The sequence below is a fragment of the Haemaphysalis longicornis genome, unplaced genomic scaffold (assembly GCF_048455015.1).
Source record: "Haemaphysalis longicornis isolate Haplotype H1 unplaced genomic scaffold, Haemaphysalis longicornis Haplotype H1 scaffold_8, whole genome shotgun sequence".
In the NCBI taxonomy this organism is placed as follows: Eukaryota; Metazoa; Arthropoda; class Arachnida; order Ixodida; family Ixodidae; genus Haemaphysalis; species Haemaphysalis longicornis.
Window position 1 is genome coordinate 66,883,964 of NW_027526445.1, and position 15,901 is coordinate 66,899,864.

At 44.6% G+C, this 15,901-nt stretch overlaps 1 long non-coding RNA gene across 1 annotated transcript; it reads left to right on the forward strand.

Annotated features, from left to right (window-relative positions):
* The first annotated feature begins 1,943 nt into the window (after nt 1-1,943).
* On the forward strand, nt 1,944-5,345 carry LOC144150158 (uncharacterized). Its single transcript, XR_013318441.1, has 3 exons — nt 1,944-2,051; nt 4,147-4,353; nt 5,073-5,345. It is a non-coding gene; the product is annotated as an uncharacterized LOC144150158 (long non-coding RNA).
* Nucleotides 5,346-15,901: the final 10,556 nt, after the last annotated feature.

The window sequence follows — 15,901 nt, forward strand, 5'->3', positions numbered from 1 at the left end:
GTTGGGAACAAAAACGAGTTAACGGCTTTACAAATGTACCTTAATTTCGTAGCATTTAACAAATTAATTTTTTAAAGGAAAATATTAATACCAGTGCCTTAATATTGTATCATAATTTTGTAGCATTTAACAAATTGAATTTTTAGGGAAAATATTATGACCAATGCACACGTCTATAGTTTAATGCATATTGGTTGTGCTGCGAGGAATATTGGATTTCAGGACCGTCCAGAGTACTAAAAAAATGTGCATGCATTGAAGTTGAGGTTACGCAGAATATTATACCAAACTTCAAATTAGCTCGTTTGTATCCTTGTGGCTTTTAAACTGTTGGCAATGAACACCTGCGCCTTAGAGTACGACGTTGCTGCTCCAGGGAAGGTTATAATTAAAGCATAAAAAAAGTCAAAACTCAGTTTTAAAATTTCACTAAAAAAAGAGTGCTTCTCTTGTTGCCATGGTCACAACACTGCGAAGGGAAGTTTTCCAGTGCAATACAAGCAATCAGCTAACCTACTTTGATTTGAAAGCTATCTCCCCCAGCTTGGTATGCAAACTGGGCTATGTACTCTTAACAGAGGAGCTGAAAATAATGTTTTGTGGAAAGAAAAAGGCTGAAAAATGCACTGTAATTGAAGGCGAGGCATCCAAGAAGCTCCGTGTTCAAAAGGACATGCAAGGCTACAACCTTAGCGAATTTTCATGAATGATATATATGTTGCTACCTCGGAAGCCGTTTTCTGAAATCAGTTTTTTTGCCACGTACATCGTCCATTTCAGAGATTTCTTCATGACCGCTAGGTGTATTTTGATTCCGTTATTTGCGCTACATTCCATGATGAACAGCTGTGGTCGTGACACTTTTGGTTTTTCAGGTTTACTTTTTCTGAATTTTTTATTCAAATAGTCGTTCATGGTCTATATGCCTTTTGTACATTCACCTCTAAAAAACTGAGAAATAAAAAAATTGAGTTTTAATCAAAAATACCTGGCTGTCAAGACCACATATTCTTACACCGGGGTCAGGACCTCCTCCATTCATTTGGGAATGCAAAGCACTTCGAAGAAATTTTCTATCATGTTTTACAGGCCCCTCAAGCTCGGTACAAGGTGAACAGAAAAAAAACTCATAAGAAAAAGTTTTTATAATATGACTTTGATCTTTTTATGGTACTATACCACAATCATTTACAGTTGCTGTGCCATTTGTCATCAACATACATAGAGGAAAAAAAACTTGATTTTAAAAGCCACGTCCCCTCTTAATTATTCGATATTCGATTCGTTATTCGAAACTAGATATTCGTATGTGATTCCTATTCGAAAAACTTGATATTCCCACACCCCTACGTTTAACAAAGCAGCTTCGTTCCCTTCTCCTTTGGTGCGATGACTCTACTCAAACACTGTGTACAAAGTTCGTAAGTGGATCAAAATGAATGCAGTTTACCAGTATTCGCAATTTTCTTCCTCTCAAATATTACGGTAAGGCGCATGAAGCCGTACTAAATAAGGCGGCATATCGACATTGCTGTTACACCGTACTTCGGTTACATGAATTTGTCACTGTAGGCAATGAAAACATGGAATTCTTTTGCTCCAAGACGTTCTCGTAATAATGGCTCTCAATCAACAGATGTTCATGAATCAAAATATCTACAACTTCTGTAATGAAAATGCCATATTTAGCATAGAAAAAACTCTGCTTGTGCATCGAAAACAAAAGGACGGTCTGTGACGTTTGATGTGACATATTCTCAACGTGGATGAAATGGGGAATGTCGTCTTTAATCTAAGTACAACAACAAAACCCAAAGTACAACCGTTGGCATACAGAGTGTAGTCTGCCCACTCTGCCAGCATATAATATCATTTAAAAGCTTGTGCTGTCCTTCCAGCACAGCTTGGTAAATGTTTTAAAATACGTTGAATTTCAGTATATATGCAGCTGTATTAGGCTTGAGAAAGGTGGTGGATTCTGTTCAACGAAATACTCTGTGGAAGTATGCGTGTTCTCCTTACTACAGGAGCTTTTTGCCTTATGTGTATGGGTAAGTGCCTCCGCTAGACAAACGTATAATGCTGAAGCACTAATTTGCCCATTCGGACAGCATGGTTACAACCAGTCTATCCTATCGTTCGTAAATAACGGAAACAAATTTTTGCTCTAAAATACAAAATTATTGGAAGTGGCCATTTGAGTTAAAAGCCGCTTCAGTATCCGGAACAGTTTCATACAGAAGACACTCGATTAAAAATATTTTGCGTAAAGTACGCATAATTGACGGATGTGTCTTAATACAACATACCTTCTTTTACCAATCCTGAAGGACTGCTTTGCTTGTTTTGGGGGGAATACGCTGTGTAAATTATTTACGAAACCTTATTACTGTTCACTGTTCACCGCAGTATTGATCAAGCAGTATTCCGCACTCACGCTGTTATGAAAGCGCGTGGTACTTTCGATTTATTTCTCAAAACACTTTTAAACACCACGTGTCATTTCAACGGCGCACTGTCAGTTATTGATTTTAATTGCTGCCCTAAGTTTAGTTTATTTTCAGAATATCAAAGAGCGCACAAAAACGCTGCAATGGAATTTAGAAAATGTTAGGAGCAAATTTGCAGTTTTTCGTCCCCGACGCGTTGACTTCTATACTCATATCACCTTTCATTTTTTTTTTTTCAAAACCCACGCACAGCACTTGTTTTTTAACTAACATTGCTTGTACGTAGACTGCGCGGTAGGTGTGATATGGCGCAGCATTACCAGCGATCATTTTCATTACAGAACTGGCACGCGGGCTTGAACAATGAACCAAAAATCGGCACTCTTCTCTCGAAAAAAAACTGTAAAGACAAAATGTTGTAAAAAATGCGGCATTCCCTGAAAGTGTAAAAGAAACGTTCACTCACGACGTTTACGTTGCAAGTTCCAAGTGACGCTATCATTTCACAAAAAAAGAAGCTGTTTAACTAAATGTGAAGGCTGTCCGAAGTTCAGAGCAGTGATTCGCCGAAATGGGCTGCAGCGCCGTTATCCGCTCATTGCTGCCAGCAATTCATTTCAAATTTCCCGCCTTCGCAGTGCTAACGCGCCTTTTGCCTGAAACTGCGCCAGCGGGAGTTCTGTTCGTTTTGTGCTTGCTTTAATTTTGAATGCTGGTGCTGTTTTGCGTCATTTCGAATGGTTTTTTTTTTTTGCGCGGCCTAGAGCCTTTCTGCGTCATTTTGAACGCGCCATTTAATTCTTGAACAGCTGGAGCCTTTCTGCGGCATTTCGAACCCGCCATTTTGCTTCTTGCGCGGCCGCATTTTCGCTTACTATCATAAAAACCAACACAACGAGCGTACTAACTAAATAAACGTGGGGGCGGCCGGTTATATACACAGATTCTACCTGTAATGTACCTGCAGTTTTCTTCCGCGCTAAACAACGTGGAGATGTATTACAAGCGCCAGCGCTTCGCGAGGTTGAAACGTTTCTGACTATATAAACTGCGTCGTTTTAGCAGCATCAGCGTGACCCCCTGACGACGGTACAGAAGGCTCTACTTGGGTCCGTTATCTCGCTGCGTCGCTTTTTTCGGGCAGCCGGATCGACCACTGGCGACCTACGACGAAAAGGCGAGCCCATAAAGTGTTGTGCGCTTAAAGCTGAAAAATACACATGTGGTGAAGTTGTACTGGCATATACACTACAACTTTGTGCCAGGACAGATGACACGAACCATAGCGAATAATTATGAATGATCTATTTACAGCGTTTACATGTCGGCCATAAGTATTGCGCTCCAGGACACAGCCACTTCTTCGTCGTCGTTGTCGTCTTCTGTCGTGAGCCATCGCAGTACGGTGCTTTTCCATGCTATGTGTACTGTGACCTGACTCCGCGGTTTAAAGCGACCATCAGAATCGTAAACGCGGCGGGGTGAGGAATGTGATGCCGATGGGCCTTCTGATAAAATAGAGAGTCAGGAATACTATCAATAACCACTTCAGACTATCTGGAACTCAGACTATCTGGAAATGGAACTCTTCAGATATTTACAGGAACTCTGGAAAAGTTTCAGTGCGGTCCCCATGATGCCAATCCTAGTGAATATTATCCTTTGTGTGAAGTGCTTCTTTCTCTGTATCCTGCAGTTTACATCGGCAGCACCGAGGTGGAAATTGGCCCAGATAAAGGTCCTAGATGCACACTTGATGTTGATGACGGACCGTGCAAGGCAATTCATTATCGTTGGTTTTACAACAAAACGTCGAATAGCTGTGAAAAATTCGTTTACGGCGGCTGCTACGGAAACAGAAATAATTTTCTAACTGAAAAAAATTGTGTTGCACGGTGCATTGGTAAGTGGTCCTTCGGTTAATGATATGAACGGCTTCCACTCTTGAAAGCTTACAACACAGTTGTCCATACACAGTTACAATCATAGATATTTTACCTCGAAAAACTGTTCAGACCCAGTGAAAAAGTATAAAAACGTAAAATACCATGCAAAGTGTTTTCAAGGGCTCTGTACGATTTGATTTTTCTCAATATTGTTTTTCTGTGTGTCAAAACCACCGTATTCTGGAATTGTGTATTGTAAAGTTAGAATAGTAATTGTGGATTAGGTCGCAATGCAGTAAGTACATCTAAAAAGTTACCTTGCTTGGCAACAAAGTTTCAGTGTTTGAGCAATTTAGTGTAGAGCTTCGTCATATCGGCATTTAAATTACGAAGACAAAAAATTCGACTACAACAATTTTTTTGTAACGGCATAATACACTAAAGCAGCGGCAATAAAACAGTTTTTATAAAAGCCTGTAAACAGAACTAGTATTAGGAAAAGTACGATTATTTGCATGGTTTGTAAAGGTCTAATTAGGAAAAGTGGCTAAAACAATATGGCAGGCCGTTATGTTTTTAGGCAAAGCAAGCAGAGGACTAGATACCAACGGAGCCGTTCTTTACACGCGGGCTTCATTTTACCGGAACGTTTGGAAGCACGTATTCGTTAGCATGCAAAAAAAAACTGTTTGCATTGTTACCTAAGGCTTCTTATTTCGTTTTTACCGTTTTGCAGATAAAATTAGGTTGCCCAAAAGACCAGGAAGAAATACTTCTGTTTGGAAAGTATATACCTTTCCCACGACAAGAAAATAATTGTAAGAAATGGCTCCCAGACTTCTGCAACAAACGCACGGCACAGTAAATTGTACTATAAAAGGGAATTTGAAAGTACGAAGATTCGTATCAATGTAAAACTCGGCAAATAGAAGAACGAATAGATTAGGGGTGTTTATTTTCCTATAAAAAAATTGAAGAACTTGAGTTTTAATAAACATTCTATATGCTACGCTTCCTCCTATTTGTCGTACATGATATTGTAATACTTTTAAGGAAGAGTATGGTTGCTCATATATAGAAGAAATTGTGTTAGTGGCAGAAAGGCTTTACATTGTCTCCAAAAAATATTGCCGCTTCAGTGCAACAGTGTCCTTCATTGCCAATGTGGAGATGTGTTCCTAAAATCTTTTTATTTGCCTTGTTTCCACAAATTACTCCGTAGGCAGTGATGATCCGTACTGAGGACAAACATTCCCATTGGGAGGTCCTGATATGACCTATTTTTAGTCTTTTTTTTCCACCGGTTTCTCACCAGTTCCCTGCAAAATTCCCTTCGTCTCCTGTTGGCCGCTGATGTGTCTTACGTGATTTGCTGTTTGGTTCTCGGTGTCAAGCAGCGCCACCTGTGTCTACTTCACGTAGCGTTCCGGGCGCAGGCGACATTCAGAGAATCATCGGAGTTTAAGCGTGAACAAAATTTGACTACATCTCACTCGGAGCAGCATTTCACTACGCATTTCACGTTTTGTACAAAAAAGAAATGTTCACTTTGCATCCTATGGTTCCGCGTTAAAACTGCACGTATGAAAAAGAACAAACTATGTTGTGAAATTGAGATAATTTTGGCTCAGCGCCAAGGCTGCTGGCGCCACCTCTCGTTGCCAGCACGCGAACTAAGGCGCAGCAAAAATGCTTTTTTTGTATAATCCACGGGAACACATGCTAACAGGCTTGTGCCCTTCAGCCGCTGCCGGCTCACGCATTACTTCCTCATTGTCATGTGGTATTCGTTCCTCCGTGGTCACTCCTGTTTTATTAACTGGATTGGAAGCAGTCGTTGATGCTTGTGATTTGTGGGAACACGGCTGCGAATTTTTAACATGAAAACGACGAATTGTTAAAGGAATATTTTAAAAGAAAACGAAGGAACAAATGATGCGAGGTCTGGTTTAAAGGCATTATTTTTTTCTTTTGTTTCATGACTTTTAGAATTCTCTGTATTAGTTAACGGTAACATTTTTCCCTTGTTGCAACAATTGCAGCCGAAAATTCCCCGCACAGAAACTCACTGTCTGTAGCAGCGATGTCACAGTTGCTAGGATGCAGCCTATCTACTATACTCAAAAAAGAAGTATACGCGGGTATCGACTGGTCGTGAGTTAGATATATATTTAGTCGTAGTGGCATCGTGTTTTTGTAAACCGTATGTAGTTAACTGTACAGCTTCAGCTGTAAGTTGAATTTAAGACAGAAATATGCGCCGACGTCAGCTATGTCATTAAAGAGCTCTCCAGTAGGGGCGGACGGTTCGCCCAGATGAATATTAAACTAATCATCTATGTGGGCATTCTTATCTCCAAATAAGAATATTGCACCCGTATCTTTGGACTCGTTTGTATCTTTTCTCAAACAGTTTACCACATCCTCATTTTCCACCCTAGCTCTGCTTCCTGTCCACAGATACATCACTCCTAACCATGTATTTTCCCCGCTATGGTGCCTCTAACCCATAAAGGTCTATTACAGCTTTCATGCACTCTCTGCCAGTCAGTCCCTTGTTTAATAAACATGCCAATGCCTCCTCTCTTTCATTCCTGTGGCCGTGTCGCATCCTTTCCAGACATAATTGTGTATTACAGCTGGGGCTTCTAGGTCTTGGAGGTTATTCTCGGCTAAAGCGTACACGTTAAGCGTATGAGCTGGATTTGAATTTCTATCCACTTATGAGGCTTTCTGCCTGAGGGCATAATTATGTGGCTAAATAAAGGTTTATATATTTATGTAGCTGGTTAAACATTTATTGCATTTGTTTTTTGTCCCTTTCACTTTCCACTTACGGGGTCTATTTTTCTCTCTTACAAAATTATTCACTCTATTCTTTCTATTTAAATCGCCTCCGTCTACGTAACAGCTATGTCTATAGGTTCTTCGGTTAGCACTAGGCCTGGCGGCCTCCCAGCGTGGAGTGTGAATACGTCTCTCACTTTTACTTTGCCGCCTAGGTTGCCTCCCGTATCATTACGATGCCCCCTGAAAATGGTACCGCTTTGCGACCTAAGCGCCACCCCACCTTGTTTCCTAGCCTGCTGATAAAGTGATTCCCGTCCCAATGAAAGCTTGCCTATTTCCAATGCTGCCTACAACCCTGCCTCCGTCTGTCACTTCAAGCACAAGTTCCCTGCCGCGCCTCACGATCTCGCTATTAGCTGGGAGTACTGCCCGTTCGGTGTACACGCCCTGCGTTGTCACCTCCCGCATGGTGCAGACAACAATGAGTACACTTGGAGCCATAGCCCACGGGGGTTACCCCCTTGGGTATCTCCTGACCATATTTACTCTCCTCCCCTTGAGAACATCGGCAAACACCGCGGTATTCCCCACAAGGTTTCTAGCTTTCGTGAGAAGGCCAGCTATCCAATCGCTTTTGATATCACCGTCTGCATCGTTTGACCGGGGAAACACCCCGCCTTCACGCTTATCCGCCTCTACCCTTTCCGTTATGAGGCGCTGCTCCTGTTCATGTTAAAATCTCCCGCAATGATTACTACATTATCTCCCACGTGCTGCTCTTTACTGGTACCCGGCTTACCGAATGGTTTTGCTGGCCTATCTTTGAGCACGTGGGAGTAGCTCTAGCCCTTCGTTTATTCCGCGCTGTGTAACCTCGCAGCAAGTCTACGCTCCGATGCATGGGCCGAGGTGTTCGTCATTTTTTGGCGAAATGATGATCCATTCAAGCTTCCTCTCAGCTGCTTCTGACCTTCCCACGACGGTCCTCCGTTCGTCGAATTCGCACGTAGCGCTGCATCTAGTCGTGCAACCTTTTCAGCTAACATCGAGTTATCCGCTTTTGCGCGTTCTTGCAGCGACACCACTAAGCATAAACGATACTTGCCTTCCTCCTCGTCTGCTCGGCGCCATTGCGCTGACGCTCCTCTGCATCTGGTTGTGAGGAGAGCTACCACACTATCCCAGCTTTCGACGCGTGTTTGTCATCTCGGCTGTAAACCCGACACAACGAGAAAGAACCCTGCAGGTAAAAACTCAGGTTCGGGTGTACTCTGCTGTCTCCGTCGTTTCGCTTTGCTTCACTGCAGAAACACGCTGTTGTCCGAGCACACACGCACACAAAAAATAAGACCGCTCAGGTGGACTGCGAACTGCACACCACCGTGAAAATGAGTGGAGGGGTGCCACGCAGCATCATTTTCCTGCCGCTGGTGCCGATGCACGTCTACCAAGGCATCAAAAGTGTAGCTGGGAAGCTAGACAAACTACGTTGCAAGAAATCTACAATAAGAGTTCTGTAGCCCATAACTCGGACTGAGAAAACCTGCGAAATAATTCTCATATTTGTTTTCTAGCCGCCACAATTTTGTGTTAACCATAGGGCCACAATATAGAATCCAGCCTGTTCTAACAGGCAGCAGAAGAAAAAGTTTAGGCGCCCTGGGAAGATCGTGCGTTAGTTGTGCAAGCCTGATATTTTGTCACAGCGGGCTCACTGGAGCTGTGCTACAGATAACCTGGAGTGATTTTTCCTAGCTGGCACCGTTATCAAATGGTGGCCGTTGGTTGCCTACGCAATTCAGTTACACCCCGGACGAGCGAAGAGCCGGGACCGGGCACCATTAGGCTTTGGGGCACGTGTCAATCAATCCTTGAGGTGAGATACAATTAAAGTTCACTCTATTTCGGGCTACGGACAACGTAAGTTTATTTCCGCTGCAGGGTGCATAAGATGCAACTCAAGACATTGGGCAAAGTTACAAATCGCGTAGCAGCTTTCTAGGTGTGAACGCGGTTCCTTTTTTATAGATGTAAAATTTCAGTTAGTCATCCAATGTAAACTATTTATACTGCTCCACCTGAGGTTTTCTTATTTAGAATAAAATGAATATAATTTTTGTTGAGATGTGGACGAAATGGTCTTACTGATAAATGTAAAGTACGATGCTAGTACGAGGTCAGTACATAGGTATGCCACACTGTCAGTTCGTGGAGTTTTTGAAAAGAGTATTGCTGCTCAAGCCCTCTTCTTCATGATAGTTGGTGTCTCATTGGTGTGAATAGAAGTGGTTGGGTAGCAACCGCACGTGGGCAGTAGCTCTGGAGATGTACGTATGTGTTATGAAGGCACATTTTCAGTCTGCAACACGTACTCTCTACACTGTTTCACCCCTGTAGGACCAGTAAAAGTGCCTCAGTTAAGCGGAAAACAATACTTAACGCAAACTACAATGCCGACAGTCTGTACGGGGCTTCCAAATTTGATTAAGCAAAGTGGTGTAATAAAATACACAATACTGAGAACCAGCTCTACTAACGTAACAAGCTGGGCAATTGCATTTATATTTTTTACATTTCTTTGCAGCAATTCCTTCAATGGTCAAGAGTGGCGAAATTTATTTTGCGGGGATATTGTACCACTGCGTGCAGTTCGTCTAGATGCAATATCGCCCTTACACAGACATGCAAGCTGGAAGCCACAGCACGAGCTCGTTTTCAGAGATGGTGTCTTTAGATACTGCATTAGAATGTCATTCAGTACAGATGGAAAAGAAGTTTGTGTACACTGAACGCTTTGTTGAAACTGAGGGAAAAAATCGTGGTGGATATCTGATGTCCTACAACAGGACAATCCTGAAGCTGTTACAGTGAATTTATGGACTTTGTGTATATGGCACTGTGAATATTGCCCTTCGCTTTTGCCCTCCTCCCAACAAGACGTCTGGTAACATCTGGAAAACAGCTTACACGATTGCTGCCTTAGCTGGTGGTGCCTTGCCCATGAATTCGTAGCTCTTGTTTAATATTAAAAAAAAAGAAGCCCTCAACTCAACTTCTCAGGAAAGCAAATGGTTTCAAGCACACATATATTTGTATTCCAGAAAAAGTATAACTTCGTTTCTTGCGTTGCCAAGATCTATGGCAAAATGCATCTTGTTTGATTGCACGTTAAAATGTTTCAAATCATACTCCCCTCTCTGGAGAAGAGCTTGTGCGCTGCTCATGTTGTGCATCAAAACAAGTACTTTGACTGCCTTTTGGCATGTTCCTGCTCCGTGTAGAGACTCTGCAAATTCACTGTAACTGCGTCTGCAGTAAACAGTGGCCCTAAAGGTGGTTTTTGCTTTTGCTGTACATATTCGACATAATGTACCCATTTTCACTTGCACTGGCATTGTTGAATACCGACCATGCAAAACTTAACGATCGGAATGAACAATTTTTGTCATAAACGTTTCTTTTCAAGACCCATTTATAATGAATAGCCCTACACAACCTAAAAATACACAAGAGTGGAAGGCTATTGCAGGAAATTTCCAAGAACAATGGGAACTTGCGCCCGACACCAGGAAAGACCTCAGTAACTGCCTGAACTTTGGCGGCTCACCTGTCTCTGCCATCCAGTGACAAATAAAATGTCGATATCTATGCTGGCATTGGTAATCCACGCGAGAGCGCTATTCAAGGAAAATAAAAATAAGTCATTCCGTATGTACCCTGTTTAGGAAAAAGAAGTTTTTATAATAAGGTATAAGTCTGCATTGCCAAAGCGCAATTTAGGTGAGAACACTGTGCCATCATTTTTTACGGTTGCTCCCCTGCTTGAAAAAAGAGAATTGACTTTGTGAATTCAAAATTACTGAATAAGAACTACTTCTTTCTTATTTATTGCGTAAGATGAGTGCCAATGTGACCACCCCTGACGCAAGTTTAAACCTAAACACAACTTCAGGGTCACCATTGCAGGGCACGTAATTTTTCATTGAAAGCTCTTAGAAGATGTTAGCAAAACAAATTTAATTCACAGTATAATGAAGTTATACCGAAGCGTTTGGAACACCACACTGGCATTTAGTTAAAAAGCAGCTATTACGCATACACTACAGCAAGTGCTATAAAAAACGCAAAAGCTCTAGGTAAAACATTTTTTACGACGACTGTTTTATTAAATGATGTTTTGTTGTCACGTTTCACATCTTTAAACATTTTACAACAGTGTTCTCAGTGTGGCATATAAAAAAAAACCAAGATCTAACACGTACACAATCACCTAAGGGGCACAAGGTCGACCGACAAATTTCGGAGAGCTCCAATACAGGATAGCACAGTTTTATCGTACAAAAAGCATCTGCTTTGTGAAGAGAACATTGAAGCTCTCATGTTACCCTTGGGAGACTGTGAATACCGTCTTTCCATTTAGCCTGAAAAACCAATGTGGTATGTTGAAACCCAAAAAGAAAATATTGTCGCGATGACAAAGAGAACGCCGTTGTCTCCAAGGAAAACACGTTTATTGGACCGAACTTTGGCCACCCTAATAACTCAAAGAATACACAGGCGGCGAAGCAGCAGTCCGGAAAGTGAAGTACGCAAGCGAGCGTCGTTGATCGTAAAACCGCGGCGGGAGCTGTGCAAGCTTATATCTTTCGGCGCGAGTGCTTCTCGAACCTTCGATTTACATCTAGAACATTGTAGATCAAATGAGATTATTCGAGGCTAGTGACGTTAGGGCGAAACACTCAGCGTATTAGCATGAGAAAACCCGTGCGGCATAAAAATGAAGAATGGAACACGCGCTACGCTTGGGACACAGATAACAGAGAAGGGCGCTGTCGGGCAGTAAAAACAAAACATAAGTGAACAAACCTAATGCATAGTTCGCATCACTCACCCTCTACTCCCCTCTCCCCCTACTAAGTACTCAGTACTCCCCCTCTAAGAGTGCATCGACATGATGCATAAAATAAAACGACACTCCGAACAAACTACAACAAACAAGTCTGTCATCTTGCCCCGTAAGGCTTGAGGCGAACCACGTGAACGACTTCGTGTCGCATGCGTCATTGTGATGTAACGGAATCACCATCGGGGATCACTTCGTAAGCAAGTTGGCCAGCACGTCGTAGAATCCGGTAGGGTCCGAAATACCGTCGCAGAAGCTTCTCACTGAGTCTGCGTCGTCGGATGGGAGTCCAAACTCACACACGATCCCATGGTTGGTTCTCGGTGTTTCGACGTCGGAGGTTGTAGCGGCCAGCACCCACCAGCTGCTGCTCCGTAGTACGAACTCGAGCGAGCTGGTGGGCCTCCTGTGCCCGCTGAAGGTATCTTTGCACGTCGGCAATGAGGTCGTCGGCTTCTACGTGCGGAAGCATGGCGGCAAGCATCGTAGTCGGCCGCCTTCCGTAGACAAGCTCGAACGGCGTTATCTGCGTAGTTTTTTGGACAGCCGTGTTGTACTCAAACGTGGCATATGGGAGCACTTCATCCCAGGTCTTGTGTTAAAAGTCGACGTAGATGGACAGCATATCCGCAATCGCCTTGTTCAAACATTCCGTTAGACCGTTCGTTTGGGGGTGGTACGCCGTCGTTCTTCGGTGATCCGTGTTGTTGTAGCATAAGATTCCTTGCATCAGCTCCGCATTAAAGGCCGTTCGGCACTCCGTGATTAGGACCTCATTGGCTCCATGTCGCAGCACAACTAACTTCGTCTATGAAGAACTTCGCGACTTCTTGTGCAGTCCCCCTCGTATTAGCAGCCGTCTCTGCGTGGCGCGCCATGTAGTCTGTTGCTACGACAATACACTTGTTCTCGGATCGTGGCGTAGACAACGGGCGCAGAAGTTCCATTCCAATCTATTGCAAGGGCCTCGATGGGACAGCCATAGGCTGCAGAAGTCTGGTGGGTCTCGTCGGCGGATTTTTCGTCGCTGGCTGTGACCATAGCTCCTCACGTACTGGGCAACTTTCGGATGCCAGGCTGGGCCAGTAGTACTTCGTCTTGAGTTTTCCAATAGTGCGAGCTGTGCCGACATGTCCGGAAGATTGGTTGTCGTTGGACGCTTCCAAAATGTCGTCCCTAAGGTCTGCGGGTTGACAACAACATAATTCGTTCTCCATGCGGGGCTAAAATTCTTCTTCACGAGAACGGAGTTTTTTCAAGCTGAATGCGTGTTACTTACGTTTGAAGGACCTAGGCACGCGACGTTTCGTCTTTCGAGTTAGTCAATCATGGCGCGTAACTCAAGGTCGGGTCGCTGCTGGGAGGCTAGGTCGCTTTCCCTAAGGACTCCGAAGAATGCGTCGTCGGCGTCGGAATGTTATGGTGGTGGGTCGACGGGGGCACGAGACAGGCAGTCGGCATCGGAGTGTTTCCTCTTGGTTGTATAGACGAATATAACGTTGAACCCATGCAGGCGCAAGCTCCACCACCCAAGACGCCCAGAGGGGTCCTTCAAATCTGCGAGCAAACATAGCGGATGGTGGTATGTCACAACCTCGAATGGTCTACCATACACGTATAGGCGAAATTTTGAAATCGCCCATATAATAGCGAGGCACTCTTTCTCATAGGCTGAGTAGTTTCTCTCCTCCTTAGACAGATTACGGCTGGCATATGCGATTACTTTCTCGCAACCGCTTTGCTTTTGGACGAGGTGGGCACCCAAGCATACATCATTGGCGTCCGTGCGCATTTCCGTTTCGGCGTTTTCGTCGAAATGAGCGAGAACGAGCGGGTTTTGCAGGCGTTGTTGCACCTCGCAGAATGTTTTTCTTTGGCATTTTCTCAACTAAAAGAGGTACTATCTTTCGTCAAACGCGTGAGTGGCTCTAAATTGCCTGCGAAGTTTGCGACGAAGCGCTGGTAGTATGCGCACATTCCGAGAAATGTTCGCACGCCCTTCTTGTCTTTGGGTCTTGGGAAGTTCGCTATAGCTGAAGTCTTCGCTGAGTGAGGCAAGGTTCCCGCGGCATTGACGACGTGGCCCAAAAACTTGAGTTCCTCGTAGGCAAAGCGGCACTTTTCCGGCTTCAGCTATAACCCCGACCCGACGTGCGAATACCCTTGAGTAAACTTGCAAGGTGTTCGTCGAAAGTCTGGGCGAATACCACAATGTCGTCGAGGTATACGAGACAGGTCTGCCACTTTACGCCAGCTAGCACCGTGACTCTTTGACTCTTCGAAACGTTGCTGGCGCCGTCTGCAACCCACACGGCATCACCTTGAACTCGTATAGGCCGCCCGGGCCTATAAATTCAGTCTTCTCTAAATCTCTCTCGTCCACTTTAATTTTCCAGTAGCCGGTATCCAGATCCGTCGATGAGAAGTACTTCGCGTGGCAGAGTTGGTCGAAGGAGACGTCGAATCGGGGGAGGGGTACCCGTCCTTTTTGGTGATTTTGTTCAGTCGCCGGTAGTCAATGGAGAACCTTAATGTGCCGTCTTTTTTCTTCAAGAGTACCACCAGCGGAGCCCACGGGCTTTTTGATGGCTGTATAATGTCGTCGTTGAGCATGTCATTGACTTGAGTCTGGTTGGCTTCCCGCTCGTGTGAAGAGACGCGGTGCGCTGACTGTCAGGTGGGTCGGGCTCCATCTTTGGGTATTATTCGGTGCTTCGCCAGATGTGTCTGATGTAGCTTTGAGTTCGCCGAAAAACACTCTCTGTAGTGACGCAGCAAATCCAATAATTTCTTCCGTTCTTCTTGCGGTATCGCCGGATTCACGTCGAAAGGATTCGGAAGCTTGAAGGTATTTTCGGGCGCGCGTTCACACTCGGCTACCGCGATCACGTCACTTGCTTCTGGCGTTTATTCGAGGAACGCAATTGCAGCGCCTCTGTTTAAATGCTGGTAGCTCTCGCTGAAATGAGTGACCAAAACTTGGGACTGGCGTTGATTAAAGCGCGCAATGCTCTTGCGACGCAGACACCGCGGTCGAGGAGCACCCTTTGGTCACTCTGTACGATAGCGCCGACGTCAGGAACAGCATCTTCACAATAGACTCAAGCTTTCTCGCGGTAACAGGGTGACATGATAATCGGCGATGTTTACAGCAGGATGGTGTGCAGGGTTCGGTTCTGGCGTCATGGAGTGTTCAGAGGAAAGTGTTATGGTCTTGGCCTGTAGAAAAGTATTGCACCGTTGTCCGTCAAAAAGTCCATTCCAAGAATTACGTCACGGGAATAGTTAGGAAAATTGACGAACGCCGTATGGTATGTGGTACCGTCTATAGTCACGCATGATGAGCACGTTCCACTTGGCGTCACGAGGTGGCCTCCGGCTGTGCGAATGTGCGGACCGTCCAATCTGCTCATAACGTTCTTCAGCTTAGACGCACATGTTCCGCTCATGAGTGACTATTCGGCTGCTATGCCTATGAGTGCGACTACTTCAAAGCCGTCGATGTACAGCTGAACGTCGGACGCTGCCTATTCGAGTTCAGGGCGCGTCGTGCCGTAGTATGTCGTGTTGTGCGTGTTAACGGCCGGGCACTGTGCGTCGTGGTTTTCGTCGTATTCTCACCGGCATGCTCGCTCTTGTAGGGTATGCGTCGCGCCGTTTTGCTGTAGTCATGTTCGGGAATCAAGTCAGGGTTAGATGGGGTCGTCGCGGTCGGGGCATGTCGTGTATCATGGTCTTCAGCGAGTCGCTGCGTCGTTGGAGGGTTTTCATTTTTCTTCCGTTGGGCAATTTTACCTCCCGAACTTGCTGCTTTTAGTTTCCCCAGCGTGGGCTGGGGGACCTTCCACGTGAAGTCAGCATTTCTACGGCGG